We start from the raw sequence: 11,417 nt of genomic DNA on the forward strand, positions 1-11,417 counted from the left end.
TTTATAGTTGGGGTAGATGGAAAGGGGCCACATAATGACCCAGGAGGAAAAGTCTCTCATTTTGTAAGCTGTTTAGGCATCTGAATACCTGCCCTTGATGTGGAGGGTCTGCACTAATTCTATCCCTCAGAATCCATACTTACAATCCCACATGTCCGCTGCTTCCGCAGTAATCCCTGAGCCCTCAGAATCCATACTTACAATCCCACATGTCCACTGCTTCCGCAGTAATCCCTGGGCCTAGAGGAAAGGTGCTTATATTTCCCCTAGAGGTAAGTTTTAGCAGTGGGACATTAGCAATGAAAGTAGATTCAGCCCGGTGGGATTCTAAATAAGTTTTAAATTTTGGAGCTTTCAGGTACAGAGAAAGGGAGTATTTGTTGCTTTACCCAATTTTGTATGCTATAAATAGCTCAAAAAGAAAAAGGGGTTTTTCGTGGGTTTCCCGCCTGCTGCAGCGTTGAACCATAATCATGGTGAACACGATGGAGTTGCCCAGGTTGCGTATCAACGCCGGAATGCTAGCTCAGTTCATCGACAAACCTGTCTGCTTCATAGGGAGGCTAGAAAAGATTCATCCCACTGGAAAAATTTTTATTCTTTCAGATGGAGAAGGAAAAAAATGGAACCATCGAATTGATGGAACCCTTTGATGAAGAAATCTCCGGAATTATGGAAGTGGTTGGAAGAGTAACTGCCAAGGCCACCATCACATGTACATCTTATGTCCAGTTTAAAGAAGATAACCATCCTTTTGATCTTGGACTTTACAATGAAGCTGTGAAAATTATTCATGAGTTTCCTCAGTTTTATCCTTTAGGGATTGTGCAACATGATTGATCTTGATGGAGTTTCATGTGATTGCAAATGAGCTATATTAAAGACTATTAAACGAAGCCCCTCTTGTTTGAGGGAGAGATTTCTGTGCTTTCTGATATTTAATTTGCTCTTTTTAAGGTATTCCAACCTAGAGTTTTTGATGAAACTGATATATTGACAGTTCTCACCTAAGCTCTTTTATAAAGAATTGCTACTCCAATATATGGTCAGATTAGATGCAAGAATAAAGCAGTTGTCTGAGTTTAGGTTTCTATTTTATTAATAAAAACCGAAATGGTAAAAAAAAAAAAAAAAAGAAAGAAAAGAAAAGAAAAAGGGGTTTTTGTTTGTCTGTTTTTTCAACTGTGGAAAACAAAACAAAAGGACATAAACCCTGCCTGGCTCTGACAATGACAGGAAAGGGAAACTGACAAATAAGAAGTAAACATTTAAATTGTGTAGTATTAAGGCACAGAACAATGATTTTAATTTGGATAGAGGACTGTTGCCAGGCTGGAGTGCAGTGGCGCAATCTCGGCTCACTGCAATCTCTGCCTCCCAGGTTCAAGTGATCGTCCTGCCTCAGCCACCCGAGTAGATAGGATTACAGGCACGTGCCACCACACCTGGTTAATTTTTGTATTTTTAGTAGAGACGGCATTTCACATGTTGGCCAGGATGGTCTTGATCTCCTGACCTCATGATCCGCCTGCCTTGGCCTCCCAAAGTGTTGGGATTACAGGCGTGAGCCACTGCACCTGGCTGAGGAAAAATTATTAAATTAGTATTTATGCTTTTGAATATAGGTCTTGTCCAGTGTGATTTAAAAAAATTTTTAGCCAAATTAAATTTAAAAGTTTAATTGAGCAATGAATGATTCACGAATCAGGCAACCTCATGAGCCAGGATAGGCTCTGAGACTCCAGCACAGTCACGTGGTGGAAGATTTGTGGACAGAAAAAGGAAGGTGTTGCACAGAAAATACAAGTGAGGTAGAGAAAAATCTGGGTTGGTTACAGGTTGGCATTTGCCTTATTTGAACAGTTGAACAGTTGGTTACATCTGATTGGCCAAAGCTCGGTGACTGGCACAAGTGTAGGCTACAGTCTATACCTCCATTTGTTCACAATATACGGAGAAACCTTTAGGCCAAACTTAAAATATGTAAGGAGGCAGCTTTAGGCTAAACTTGATTTAACAAGTGTAGCATGAAAGCAGTGTATTTTGGCTGTTATCATCTCTCAGTTCTGAGGATGAGGTTCTGGTTAACTTAAGTTTGCTGCCAGATAACAGTATTGACATTTAAGATTTACTAGGAGTCAGTGCTCCTTTGAGATGAGATAGGAGTACCCAGGAGTCAAATCCCTTCAACTTAACAGAACAAGAGCTAGTTAACATATTTGATAAAAACCCTATTTAATGGGAATGGAGGGAGTCTCTCAACTGATGTCTAACCATCAGGCTGGAGGTGATGATACTAAAGTTTATCTTAATTGGAAGCTATAGAAAGATTCTATAACCTTGGGGTGATTAATTTTTATAGTTCTGATAAGCCTCCAGCAATAAATCTAAGTCAGAGGCTTAAGTTAGGATTTGACTTTTGAGACTGTTTGTCAAAAAATGTTAAAAGACTCAAAACATTTTATTGAAACAGAACCACGGGTCATTATAAAATAATATTCACTTAACCAGAGTGATAATAAAAAGACTTGATTTTTATTGTTATTATTTTTGAGACAGTCTTACTCTGTTGCCCAGGCTGGAGTGCAGTGGCCTGATATTGGCTCACTGCAACATCTGTCTCCTTGGTTCAAGGGATCCTCCTGCCTCAACCTCCTGAGTAGGTGGGTTTACAGGTGCAAGCCACCATGCCCGGCTTATTTTTGTATTTTTAGTAGAGATAGGATTTCACTATGTTCCCCAGGCTGGTCTCAAACTCCTGGCCCCAAGTGATCCACACATCTTGACCTCCCAAAGTGCTGGGATTACAGGTGTGAGCCACCATTCTGGCCAAAAGACTTTAAAAGCTGTATAGAAAGTTATATGGATGTAAAAACCTTAACTCTTTTAATGTTTGGTTTTTAAAGGTAATTTTTTAAAAACCTAATAAAAACAACATAGGAATTGTCTTAAAATTTTTGTTTCTTAGGCTAGTTGCCAAAAAGGAGGAAAAAAACTCTTCTACAGTGATTGTTTTGAGAGAAGAGAGACAGACCCTCTCATATTGTTTTATATTGTTTTATACTCCGAAAAAGAAAGAGAAGCAAAATTAAAGGCAGGTAGCCCGATGCCTGGGAACCAGACCTGAAACCAAGGAACCAGACCCAAAACCAGGCCTGGGGCTGCCTGACCTAAGCCTGGTAGTTGAAGATGGACCACTGACCTAACCGGTTATGTTATCTATAGATTCCAGGCATTGTATGGAAAGGCATTGTAAAAATCCCTGTCCTATTCTGTTTCGTTCTGATTACCAGTGCCTGCAGCACCCCCAGACACGTACCCTCTGCTTGCTCAAATCAATTACGACCCTCTCACACAGACTCCCTTAGAGTTGTGAGCCCTTAAAAGGGACAGGAATTGCTCACTCGGGGAGCTCGGCTCTTGAGACAGGAGTCTTGCCGATCCTCCCGGCCGAATAAACCACTTCCTTCTTTAACTTGGTGTCTGAGGAGGTTTGTCTGCAGCTCGTCCTGCTACAGTTTTTCCTTATGGGAAGCCCATTTGGATAACCTGAATGTCAGACTTGCTAAAAAGATAAATTAATCAGACACACAGAAAGAGTGTGTCCTGGATTGAGTGACCACCATATTATAGAGGCCTTGAGGAGGGACATATGTGACTCTTAGCTACAGCATGGGAAGTTGTCTGGTTATGTTGACCACTTTAGACATACCTTGGGGTTCAGAAAACAATACCCCAGAGTGATAACTATGAACCCAGAAAATCTGAGACAGGTCTCAGTTAATTTAGAAAGTTTATTTTGCCAAGGTTGAGGACCTGCCCATGACGTAGCCTCAGGAAGTCCTGACATGTGCCCAAGGTGGTCAGGGCACAGTTTGGTTTCATACATTTTAGGGAGACATGAGACATCAATCAACGTAAGTAAGAAGTAAGAAGTTGCCTGGAAAGGCAACTTGAAGCAAAGGCAGGAAGACTGGAAGTTGGGGGGGGAGCTTCCAGGTCACAGACTGGTGAGACAAAAATGGTTGCATTCTTTTGAGTTTCTGATTAGCCTTTCCAAAAGAGGTAGTCAGATACGCATCTATGTCAGTGAGCAGAGGGATGACTTTGAATAGAATGGGAGGCAGGTTTGCCCTAAGCAGTTTCCAACTTGAGTTTGCCTTAATGATTGTGTGGGGCCATGGTATCTTCCTTTCACATAACAAAGGAGCAGCCTCAGAAGTAAAAGTTTCTGTTTGGCCTTCTCCTGCCCTCCTGTTTCTCAGTGCCATTTTCCCTTTAGGCTGGCTATAAAAACTAGAATCTCTCCTCCCCAAGGTGAGTCCTAGAAACCAGAGCCCCTTTTTCTCAAATCCAGCCATAAAACTTAAAAATATTCCTCTAATTTTTCTCCACTTTTCTCTGGCCATGAAGAAATTCTCTGAACTTCCTTGCTGGACTATAGGTTATAAGACCCCTATACCCAGAAGGAAGGAGATGCATACTCAGGGAGGTGAAGAAGAATCTAGACAGACAGGCCTTACTCCTTTCCCCACACTGTCTACTAGCATTCAATTACATCTTTAGTTTTTTACGTGGCTGTTCATACTTTGTTGAACCTAAGCATAAAAATGAACAATTTTCCCTGTATCTTGGGTCTTTACTCTGAAAATTCTCACATATATATACCAAACAAATCTATATGCTTTCTTTTCAACCAATCTGTCTTTTGTGAGTTGATTTTTTTCAGCAAACCTTTGGAGGGCTCCTGGCCCCTAAATATGTTAGAAAAAGCCAAGAGTACAGAATTAAGTTATACTGGAGGAAAATATGGCCTTCTTTTTTTAATTATTAATTTTTAATTTTTAATTTTTTTGAGACAGGATCTTGCTCCATCACCTAGGCTGGAGTGCAGTGGTGTGATCTTGGCTCACTGCATTCTTGACTTCACGGGCTCAAGCAATCCTCCCACCTCAGCCTCTTGAGTAGCTGGGACTATAGGCATATGTCACCAGGCCTGGCTAATTTTTAAAAAAAATTTCTGTAGAGATACAGTGTCACTATATTGCCTTTGCTGGCCTTGAACTCCTGGGCTAAAGCATTCCTCCTGCCTCGGCCTCCCAGAGTGGCTGGGTTTACAGATGTGAACCACTATGCCCAAAATATTGCCTTCTTTAAAAACTTTCAGGATAAAACATTTTATATCAGGCCATAAAAACAGATTTAGAACTGGAGGAAAAAGAAAAAAAAGTCACAGAAGCCAACAAAATTTGAAGGAGAGCATCCCAGGCCTTTCCAAAGGGATAAAAAGCTGAAAGCAGCAGAGTATGGCAGAAGTTGAGCTTCTGAGATATCAATCTGAGAAATTTTTAAAAAGAAACAGATTAGGGAAGTGGAGCAAGATGGCCAAATAGAAGCATCCAACGATTGTCTCTCTCACAATCCCCTCAGGAATAACAAATTGAACAACTATCCACACAAGAACACCTTTATAAGAACCAAAAATCAGGTGAGTAATTACAGTACCTTGTTTTAACACCATATTAAAGAAAGAAGCACTGAAGAGGGTAGGAAAAACAGCCTTGAATCACCTACATCACCCTTACTTCATCCCCTGGCAGTGCATAGAGAGACTCTGTGCACTTGGAAGACAGAGAGCACAGTGAGTGTCGGGGGCTTTGCATTGGAACTCAGTGCTGCCCTGTCATAGTGGAAAGCAACATGGGGCAGAACTCAGCTGGCACCCACAAACGGAGCATTTAGACTAGCCCTAGCCACAGGCAAATCATCCCAACTAGTGTTGGGAACCTGAGTTCTGGCAAGCCCTGCCATTATGAGCTAAAATGCGCTGGGGTCCTAAATAAATATGAAAGGCAGTTTAGGTCACAGGACCTAAATTTCCAGGCAAGGCTTGGGCTATGCTGGCTTCAGGTCTGACCCAGCATTGTCCCAGTGGTGGTGACCACAGGGGTGCTTGTGTCAACCCTCCCCCAGCTCTAAGCAGTCAGCTGAGAGAGACTTCATTTGTTTGGGGGAAAGTAAGGCAAGAGAGGAAAATCTCTGCCTACTAATCCAGGGAACTCTCCTGGATCTTACCCAGGTGTTGTGCTGGGCTCAGAGCCAATGGACTTAGGAGACACACAACCCAGTTAGATACCAGTTGGGGCAGCCAATGGAGTGTTTGCATCACCACTCCCCCAACCCCAGGCAGCGCAGCTCGCAGCTCCAACAGAGACTCCTCCCATTGCTTGAGGAGAGAAGAAGGGAGAGTATAGAGGACTTTGTCTTGTAACTTGGATACCAGCTCAGCCACAGTAGGGCAACAGGCAGAGTCCTGAAGCCTGCATTCCAGTCCCTAGCTCCCAGACAACATTTCTAAACACACCCTGGGCCAGAAGGAAACTACTGCCTAGAAAGGAAGGACCCAGTCCTGGCAGGATTCATCACCTGCTGACTAAAGAGTCCCTGGACCCTGAAAAAGCAGCAGCAGTAACCAGGTAGTACTCTCTGCAGGCCTTGGGTGAGACTCAGAGCTGTGCTGGCTTCAGGTGTGACCCAGCACATTCCCAGCTATGGTGGTTATGCAGAGAGATCCCTTCTGCTTGAGGAAAGGAGAGGGAAGAGTAAAGAGGATTTTGTCTTACAGCATAAGTACCAGCTCAGCTACAGTTGGGTAGAGCACCAAGTGGACTCCTAGGGTCCCTGATTCTAGGCCTTGGCTCTTGGACAGCATTTCTGGACCTGCCCTAGGCCAGAAGGGAGCACACTGTCCTGAAGGCAGAGACTAAGGACTGGCAGAATTCACCACAAGCTGACTAAAGAGCCCTTGGGCCTTGAGTGAACATGGTGATAGCCTGGCAGTGCTTACCATGGGCCTGGGAGTGAGTGGGCCATGGTGGCCATGGCAAGAGGCTCCTCTTCTTGAAGTAAGGGGAGAGAGATGTGGAAAGGACTTTGTCCTGTGGCTTGGGTGCCAGCTCAGCCACAGTAGAGCAGAGCACAAGGTAGATTTCTAAGGTTCCCAACTCAAAACCCTGGCTCCCAGACAGCATCTCTGGACCCACTGGGACCAAGGGAAACTCACTGCCCTTTAGGGAAGAACACAAGCCTAGTTGGCTTTGCCACCCGATGATTGTACGGCCCTTGGTGCTTGAGTAAACACAGGCAGTAGCCAGGCAGTGGTCACTACAGGCCTTGGGTGAGAGTAGGGCTGTGCTGGCTTCAGGTCTGACCCAGCACTGTCCTAGTGGTGGTGACCACAGGGGTGCTTGTGTCAATCCTCCCCCAGTTCTAAGCAGTCGGCTGAGAGAGAGACTTCATTTGTTTGGGGGAAAGCAAGGGAAGAGAGGAAGAGTCTCTGCCTACTAATCCAGGGAACTCTCCTGGATCTTACCCAAGACTACCAAGGTGGTACCTCTATGAGTTTGCAAGAGCCACAACATTACTAGGCTTTAAGTGCCTCCTAAAGCAGATGTGGCTGCAGTGACCAAAGACTTAGATCACAACTTTCAAGTCCCTTTGAAAACCTGGAAACCCCTCCTGAGAAGGATGAGTACACACAAGCCCAGACTGCAAAGGCTATAATAAATACCTCACTCTTCAATGCCCAGACACTGACAAACATCTACAAGCGTCAAGACCATACAACAAAACATGACCTCACCAAACGAAGTAAATAAGTCACCAGAGACCAATCCCAGAGAGACAGAGATATGTGACCTTTCAGAGAAATAATTCAAAATAGCTGTTTTGGTAACATTTAACAAAATTCAAGATAACACAGAGAAGGAATTTAGAATCCTATCAGATAAACTTAACAGAGATTGAAATAATTAAAAAAGAGTCAGACTGGATGCAGTGACTCATGTCTGTAATCTCAGAATTTTGGGAGGCCGAGGTGTGTAGATCACATGAGCCCAAGAGTTCAAGACCAGCCTGGGCAACATGGCAAAACCCTGCCTCTACAAAAAATACAAAAATTAGCAGGATGCGGTGGTGCGCACCTGTAGTCCTAGTTACTTGGGAGGCTGAGGCAGGAGGATCTATTGAGCCTAGGAGGTCAAGGCTGCAGTGAGCTGTGATCATGCCACTGCATTCTAGTCTGGGCAACAGAATGAGACCCTATCTTAAAAAAAAAAAAATCAAGCAGAAATCCTGGAGCTGAAAAATGCAATTGACATACTGAAGAATTCATCACAATCTCTGTTTTTTTTTTAGTGGTGTGGCATGATCTCAGCTCACTGCAACCTCTGCCTCCCAGGTTCAAGTGATTCTCCTGCCTCAGCCTCCTGAGTAGCTGGGATTACAGGCAAGCACCGCCACACCCAGCTAATTTTGTATTTTTAGTAGAGACAGGATTTCACCACGTTGACCAGGCTGGTCTCGAACTCCTGACCTGAGGTGATCTGTCCACCTTGGCCTCCCAAAGTGCTGGGATCACAGGTGTGAGCCACCATGCCCGGCCAACATCACAATCTCTTGACAGCAGAATTGATCAAGAGAAGAAAGAATTAGTGAGCTCGAAGATAGGCTGTTTGAAAATACACAGTTTGAGGAGACAAAAGAAAAATGAATAAAGTAGAATGAAGCATACCTACGAGATTCAGAAAATAGCCTCAAAAGGGCAAATCTAAGCTATTGGCCTTAAAGAGAAGGTAAAAAGAGAGATTGGGGTAGAAAGTTTATTCAAAGGGATAATAAGAGAGCTTCCCAAACGTAGAGAAAGATATCAATATTCAAATACAAGAAGGTTATAGAGCACCAAGCAGATTTAATCCAAACAAGATTGCCTCAAGGCAATTAATAATCAAACTCCCAAAGGTCAAGGATAAAGAGAGGATCCAAAAAGCAGCAAAAGAAAAGAAACATACAAAGGAGCTCCAGTATCTTTGCAGCAGACTTCTCAGTGGAAACCTCACAGGGCAGGAGAGAGTGGCATGACATAGTTAGACGGTGCTGAAGGAGAATGCAACATTTAAGACTTCTTATAATTCAATTTTATTAAGAGTAAATCAACACTTTAAAAAAATCTTGGGCTGGGCACAGTGGCTCACGCCTGTAATCCCAGCATTTTGGGAGGCCCAGGCAGGTGGATCACTTGAGGTCAGGAGTTTGAGACCAGCCTGGCCAACACGGTGAAACCCCATCTCTAATTAGCCAGGCATGGTGGTGCATGCCTGTAGTCCCAGCTACTCAGGAGGCCAAGGCAGGGGAATTGCTTGAACCAGGAGGCAGAGATTGCAGTGAGCTGAGATCACACCACTACACTCCAGCCTGGGTGACAGAGCGTGACTCCATCTCAGGAAAAAAAAAAAAAAAGAAAGAAAATCTGTTGTTCTAATCAATTATTTAGTGCCTTAATGTGTTTTTAACATCAAAGCCCAATCTCTAGAAAGATGATTACAATTTCCTTTTAATTATAGACACCTTAATCACATACAAAATTTCTCTCATAAGTTCTTTTAGGAACCTGAACGTGATTTACACAGACCATTTATGACATGCTTGGACTTTGTTTTGTCCTAAGCATCCCTCTTTTTAAAATAACCAGTCATTTTACCATTTACCAGGGTAAAAGGAGGCATGTCCAACCTTGCCTTTTCCATCATGGCATGAAGTAGTTTCTCAGGTTTCTTTGGGATCCTGTTGGCCAAGACAGAGGCCTGTTTAGCCAACTGGGGGGCTTACAATTTTATTTTGGTTTATGACCTCCACTCAACTAACCGCTGAGTTAGAGTTGCTCTGTAAGGGCCACGTGACATTCTACTTACAGTTCACAGCTCTGTCCTGGGCTTACAGGTGAGGCTTAGGTCACAGGCACATGCTAACTTCTGGCAAAAAATGCAGAAGGCCACTGAGGGTGCCCCATGGTGTGATGGCCACTCCTGACTGATCTGGTCTGTGTGCTGTAAACTCCTAAGGTTTATCTGCAGAGAAGGAACACTGGCCACTGGCCATTGGCCACGGTTCATTTAATTCATTCTTTTTTTGTTTGTTTGTTAGTTTTCAGATGAAGTTTTACTCTTGTTGCCCAGACTGGAGTGCAGTGACGTGATCTTGGCTCACTGCAACCTCCGCCTCCTGAGTTCAAGTGATTCTCCTGCCTCAGCCTCTCATGTAATTGAAATTATAGGTGCCCACCACCACGCTCAGCTAATTTTTTTTTTTTTTTTGTAGTAGAGATGGGGTTTCACCATGTTGGCCAGGCTGGTCTCAAACTCCTGACCTCAGGTGATCTGCCCACCTCAGCCTCCCAAAGTGCTGGGATTATAGGCGTAAGCCACTGCACCTGGCCCATTTAATTAATTCTATCAGTGGGAATAAAGGTAAATTCCATGTTCTTCCTCATAATAAGGTCTCGTATTGTCTTTACATATGTTTTTAGTGTTTATACCCTTTAACTGTTAACTTCTGCATTTAACTAAACCTACAAAGCAACCCAAAAAGTCCAAAGTCCAATATTTATCTCTGATCACTTCCTGGACTTTCCACACTTACTAGAGAACAAAGTTCACTCCCACTTTTCTTCCATCTGCCTTGTCAGTATTGCCAAGAATTTTAATTTTGTTTCTTAAAAGAACACATAAGAATTCAATTCTCTCAAGTTCTAAAAACATAGTATCCTCATAGTATTACTCATTTCTGTGCCTGCTGCTCTTTGCCTGAGTCTGACTCCTTCCCCCAGTCTCTGGGAGTGGTGAGAACATACACAGGCTTCAAAACCAGGCTGCCTGGTGTAGAGCCTTGGCTCTGCCACTTTACGGCTGTGTGATCTTGGATAAGTAACTCAACCTTTCTGTGCTTCTCTGTGCTTCAGTTTTCTTTTGTGTAAAATCAGGGTAATTATACTAGCTCCCTCAAGATTGATGTGAGAATTAAATAACTTTTGGGCTTTGAACACTATCTTTGCACATAGTAAGTATTCAATAAATGTTTGCTGTTATTATTCTTCTATACTATGTCCTTTTCATCAATGATCGTGCAGTTATATTTCTCAGGTGCTTTTAAATGATAGTTTATGTGAGTATAGATTTTTATGTTGATGGTTATTTATCATCAGCACTAACTTCCCTTATTACCTGTTGTCCTCTGGCACTTGTTTTTGCTGATGAAAAGTCTGCTGTCCATCTAATCGTCATTCCTTTTAAGAAATCTGTACTTTCTCTCTGGGAGCTTTAAGAGTTTTCCTCTTCAGCTTTGGTTTTCTACTGTTCCATCATAATGTGTAGGTGTAAGTTTACTTTCACTTTTCCTGCTCTGTACTTCCTGTTACTTTTAATCTGAGGGATTCTGACTTTCTCAAAGTCTATCAGTGTATTAGCTATTATCTCTTCAAATAGCACTTCTCTTCCATTTCCTTTGTTTACTTCTGGGACTCCTGTTTGAAGTAGTTTGGAACCTCTCCACGTATTGTCTTTGTCTCTTAATGGCTCTTTTCA

At 43.0% G+C, this 11,417-nt stretch overlaps 1 pseudogene; it reads left to right on the plus strand.

Moving 5' to 3' along the window:
* Positions 1-473: 473 nt before the first annotated feature.
* On the plus strand, positions 474-840 carry LOC112635796 (annotated as a pseudogene).
* The last annotated feature ends 10,577 nt before the right edge of the window (positions 841-11,417 follow it).

This window comes from Theropithecus gelada, chromosome 12 (genome assembly GCF_003255815.1).
Source record: "Theropithecus gelada isolate Dixy chromosome 12, Tgel_1.0, whole genome shotgun sequence".
Lineage (NCBI taxonomy): Eukaryota > Metazoa > Chordata > Mammalia > Primates > Cercopithecidae > Theropithecus > Theropithecus gelada.